The sequence below is a fragment of the Seriola dumerili genome, unplaced genomic scaffold, assembly GCF_002260705.1.
Source record: "Seriola dumerili isolate Sdu_G_001 unplaced genomic scaffold, Sdu_1.0 BDQW01000113.1, whole genome shotgun sequence".
Classification (NCBI taxonomy): Eukaryota; Metazoa; Chordata; class Actinopteri; order Carangiformes; family Carangidae; genus Seriola; species Seriola dumerili.
In genome coordinates, this window is record NW_019174368.1 from 731,546 (window position 1) to 737,580 (window position 6,035).

Genomic DNA, 6,035 nt, shown 5'->3' on the forward strand with positions numbered 1-6,035 from the left:
GAGTCTAGGTGATCATTAAAGCGTAAGTTTAGTCGGACAAGCGGCAGTTGGGCTTAAAAAGGAAGAAGAAGAAGAAGTTGCAAAGGAATGGCAGAGAGAGTACAGGCAGTTACTGCCCAAGGCTTTGACTTTGGGGGCAGCTTTCGCTCAGAAAAGGAGAGCAACAACCGAAAAGACATTTCACAGTGCAAGAAGGCAATTGCTTTTCAATGATGGCGCCAACTGAGGGAACAGAAGGGCCTTAAAAAAGTGATGCATTCGTGGCTGTATTTCTGATGGAGGGCTATACTCTTGTGTCGACTCCAGCAGTTTTGGAGGAGTGGCTTTCAAGGGATACCTGAAGGGAGGGGGTTGGAGTTTCAAAATTTGACTAACTCATGCTAGTATCTCCAGGATTACCTACCCCAGCTTTAACTTCCCATTAATATTTCATCATTTAACCAAGGCCACTGTAATACGGGTAAAAACTGACTGCTAGAGGTCACCTAACAATAAAACATAACTATGGTTCCTAGGTTTGCACAAACAACCTTTGGGGCTCGGGTAACCGTTTGCCTACACATTCGCTGTAACATCTGTATAAGGTGATGCTATGTTAATGTTCTGTTTTCAGCTTGCTCCGATGCCTCCAAGTGGCCAGAAAATTCATTTGCCTTTTTAAAGCAACAAAATATTAGCATATCAAGTTAGCGTTAAAAAACAGATAACCCGAAGAGCTGTTAACAAGCAGCAAACTTGTTTTGTGTGTAACTACAAAACTGTGGTGCTGAGGGTTTTGCCCAGTGTTGAGCTACTTTCACAACACCAAATAAATGCTAATGTTGCTCCGTGTGTTGCTGGATGTGTACTGCTAGCTAATAACGTCATACCATAGCTAACCATATCAAATTTAGAAGACTATCATTGGTCAGTGTCATGTTTTCAGTTTCTGCTTCAGCTTCCAAGTGGCAAAAAAAAACTATTCAATTAATAAAGCTTTGAAGGTTTTTGATTATTTGAAGGTTGTAGCTTTGAATAAATTGAAAACATTAATACCAGTTATCAGAGTTAATTGTATTTGTCATGCCTTGTCGTTGCGTCAGCCCATGAGACATTTCCACATAACTGGCTGTAATTTGACTGTGTAGATCAGGTGAACGTGCCTGTTTCAAGAAAACTAGTCTGCTGTGGAGGGGAGGCAGTGGAGCATGAAAAACCAATGGAAAATAGGGGCACACACACACACACACACACACACACACACACACACACACACACACACACACACACACACACACACACACACACACACTGGATAATATTTTCAGTGATTTCCAGCCTTTCTGGAGATGTTTTCATTAAGAAAGCAAGATATTTTACATTTGTGAGCTCTTTCATTTTGTGGTAAAGTTTTTGAGCATTAAATCAGTTTCACAGGGGGCATCTGTCTGTGAATTAATGAAATTGTTAGATCTTCATTAAAGCTCCTGTATTTGTACCAGATAGATCCTTCATTTGCATGACACTACTGTAAAATTCAAAATTATGATTGTTTCTCCAGCTGAACTCATTACTCGTCATCCTGGCTGGACTGATAATCAGACACGCTGCTCTGTTTCCACACTGTCCTATAGATCATCTTTCTGTTCTCATCATTAAGCCTTACTCAGCTTCTTCACATCAGTGCACTCAGACCCTGTACTCTGTTAGCTCGGGCTGCTCATGTGTCATAACAAACATACCGATTTCCCTCTTTTCATTCAAATTGCATGTATTTTCATATAGTTTATGAACCGCACCGAGTGTGTCCTAATGAACCACACAGTGGGAGATGAACTCCACACTTGACAGGCTTGACATGACTGGAATATTAAAACATATATAATGGATATCTTCACATTAGACTTGAGCTAGATTCTGATGCATTCGTGATTTATCATTTCCAGCGTTGTGAAGACCTTTTTTTCTTTTCTTTTTGATATATGTGACTGTAAGGATGTGACAGAGTGCATGTGGTAGCCATTTTCTTCTAAGACCCCGGTGACCCCTACTCCTTCCACCTTAGACCTATTCTACAGCAGCACCCACTGACATTTTCCTAAAAATTGTGCAACTCAGATTTCGTCCAAGATACCAAGTCACTGAATTGCTGGTCTGACCTGAAGAAGTAGCGCTGCTCAGACGGCATGTTATAACCTCTTTAAATGTAAATGCAAACCTTAACATCACTAATCACAGTGGTTCTCAAACTTTTTCTGTCCTTTTGGAAGCCAAAAATCGACTTTTTATTTTTTTTAAGGTTTCTATTGTGGAAATTTGCGGCAAAACGAGTTAAATTGTACATTATTTTATTGAGCTATAAATATTAAGACCATGAACTGTTTCCTTTTAGTTTTACACACGTTTCTGTTGTGCAAAAAAGAAATGTTAAACCTTTTTCAACCTGCTGCAGCTTTTATAAAGTGGATGTTCTTTTCACAATAAAACGGTTTTCTATGCAAAATATCCCACGGCTAATTTGCATAATTTGTGGTGTAAAGTGTTTTAGTGTCTCAGCTTTGCTTGATGAGGTTCATCCCTTTTTTTTCCAATTTATTAGCATTTAGTTTATGGGGCTATTATCTCCTCATAAATAACTCATCATTTCCCTAATATTTCCTGGGAAGAGCTACAGTATTTAATTAGGTGCTAATTCTATGGAAAACAGTTGATGTTCTGTGACCGTAATTTTGTTGCATCAATAATAGAAAATAATAAAAAGAAAGAACTGCTCCATTAAAACCCATGAAAATATTTATTCATGATTTGTTTAATGTTGTAAACTTCATTGTTTATATAGTATATTCTTAATTGTATATTTGCCCATTGCAAATTAAACATGTATAGTGCATGTTCAGATAACCTGCTGTGGACTGGCTCAGAGAATCTAGGGTAAAGGGCATTAATTTTTTTGAAATGAACCAATTGAACAAGGTGTGTATTTTACCTACTATATAGTTAGTGCAAATAAATTTACTTTACATGCCTTTTTTACTGTCTGAATGACACCTGCAAATCCAAAAGACAAATTCCTCTGCTGCCATTTTCACACTGCTCTTTCAAGCTAGCAAACACGGCAATGCCTCTGGGGTATGACATCCATAGATATACTATATACTATATAATATATATATTGTATTGTGTGTATATATATGTGTGTGTGTGTGTGTATATATATATATATATATATATATATATATATATATATATGTTATTATTTTTTATTTTTTTTAACGTATCATACCACATCGTTACTGGATCTATTTTCTATTGTAGTTCAACAATGAGATAGTAACGTTGTGTATCATTAAAAATGATTATAGGGACTGTTTGATTCACTTTGAAATTTTTTTTTCTTTTTTTTCTTTTTTTTTTTTTTTGCAGTCTTTGTCAGCTCCGTCTGTGCTCCCTGATTTAATACCCTTCAAATAAAGTGGAACAAGCTTTCAATGGTGGGAGTGCTCGAGTCACATGTGAATACTGTCAGAGAAATATTCATTACTCACCCACACCATGAACCACCACACCCAGCCCAACATGAAAGCTGAGCGGGGACGTTATCAGCCTATTGCAGCGGCTTAAACAGGCTCCGCCAGTTCCATAGGATCACACGCCCTTGTTTCATTATCTTGCCCTATGGTTTCATATGGACTGTATACCTACTTGCTCCTCTGCCAACAAGCACAGGATCCAAGTTTTACAGCCCAGCTAATTACCACATAAAGTAAAGAACAAAAAGTAAGAACAAGGACAGAGATGTTCAGTTATTAACATGATTATGCTCTTGTTTGTTTTAGCATGTTGGAGTAAAAGTGTCTCTTGTTGAAGTAAAACATTGTATTAAGCTTTATTTGGTCTGATTGGTGCAGAGTTGTGTTGCATCTTCCTCACTGCCTGGGAAGAGAGAAGCCCCCCCCCCCCCCCCCCCCCCCCCCCCCCCTCAGAGACACACACACACACACACACACACACACACACACACACACACCAGCAGTTGTTACCAACAGTTGTCCCAGCAGAGTGTGTGTAGGTGGGGTGGTGGGTGTTTTCTAGGCTCCATCCACATCCAAAAATGTAGAAGGGTCATGACAAATAGCCTCAGTTACAAATACATTATGACCTCATTCCTACCTGCTGCCAAAAATACTGGAACAGAGCAGCAGAGCAGAGCCTCAGCCAAGTCACTCTGCTCACCACACACACACACACACTCACACACACAAACACACACACACTCACTCACACGCACATGCACCCCGTTCCAGGTCAGTGTGCCAGTCTCTTGGTAGCAGAAGAAAAGTCAACAGGTTCACAGACAATAAGAACAACACTTATTGTTTCTGGATGACTGGAGGATAACTTCCCTTCCCTAGGTTTCCTAGCTCACCTCTCAGGTCAAAGGTCACAGTTAAGATACAGAATAATGAGGGGCAGTCAGCCCACTTAATTGACAACCAACCCTAAAAATCTCACACTCCTCAGTCCAAAAATCATCAGTATAAATACAGATTTTTGGAAATATTCCTTTGGTTGTGATCAGAAGAATGAGTTTCAATTTTTGATTTTTGATCCTTTTCATTCACAGACAAATCTTTGTCTCTTTGTCTAATCTTATTTTTTTTTTAATCATAGGCCTGGACTGTCTTAGTGTCAAAACCCCTTTTAAAAAAACGGTTGTCTACCCTGTCGAGCCTATTTTCTCTCATTAAACATAATTTTAAAAAACAGTCTATGGTTAGGGCTGTAACTAACAATTATTTTTATTGTAAGTGAAAAATGTGGCATCTTTTTCTTGTTCAATGTTGTTAAGATTAAGTCATTATCAGTTGTTGATAAATTTGTTGATGACTAAAATACAGTCCAAGTTGGGGTGGGCAGTTTGGCATCATAACATCATGTACATTTATCTACATCAAATATTTTGCCATAGTTTTTGTACTACAGTATTACATGTGGTAACTATGTGGTAACCATGTGTTCCATTTCATAGTCTACAGCCATGCTAGCAGCTCTTTGGGGCTATTTTGCCACAGAGGTGCTTTAAGGTGTTAAGCGCTAATGTCAGCATCGTAGACTGTAAGTAAAGATGGATGTAGCCTCCGTGACGTCTCCCATAGGTTTCTGAAGAGGGGTTTTGAAGCTCAGAGTGAGCTGCCCTCACTCCGCCGACAGCTACACTTTCTGAAAGAAAATATCTGTATCGGATTTAATTTCCAATCTTTACCCCGAGTTCACTGTTGTGTTTTTGTCATTGGACAACAGTGGAGCTCCGTCAGGATTTAGACACACACACACACACACACACACACACACACACACACACACACAATGCTTGTTAGTACAATCCAGTAATTGGTTTTGCTATTTCCACGAAACCGTGTTGACAGTTGGAAAAAGTATTGAAACTTATCAGCCTGAATGTCTTAAAGGAGACCGAGAGGAATTATTTGACGTGCTATAAAGGCCCTGAATTCACGTCCTGGATCTGGATACGGTCCACGTCTCTAAGACAACTGAGCCACCAGGTTGCCCCCCCACCCCCCTTTTTTCATAATTTGTTTTTCATCTCGTCTTCCTTTTCCTCGCTTTCCGACAGCCAAATGGTTGTTAATTTCGTGACGGCTGGTCTTTTGCTCTGCAGCCAATTTGGCAGCCAACCAGCCATCAACTCATGGTTTCTTTTACGTCCTGACACTCATACCATATTTCTGGTACACTAGTGATAACAAGCCTGTACAGTAAATCTGTCACTGTAACTGATGGGGGAGGGAAGTCATTTTCCCTCCCGGTTACAGAATGATGCATATTGTATGAAATAGCTCTTTCCTCCCGTCCCTCTCTCTCTGTCTCTCGTTCTGTCTTCTTTCATGAGATTAATCTTGATGTCTCTTTTATTTGTTGTTTCCTGCTGTTGCTTAATTAGACCCGCTGCTGAGGTCTCCCTCGTTTCCCTGAGAGACGTCTGTGTTTTAGGAGGAAGAGACCAGAAGTGTGTTTGTTGTTGTCTGCCACAAAAC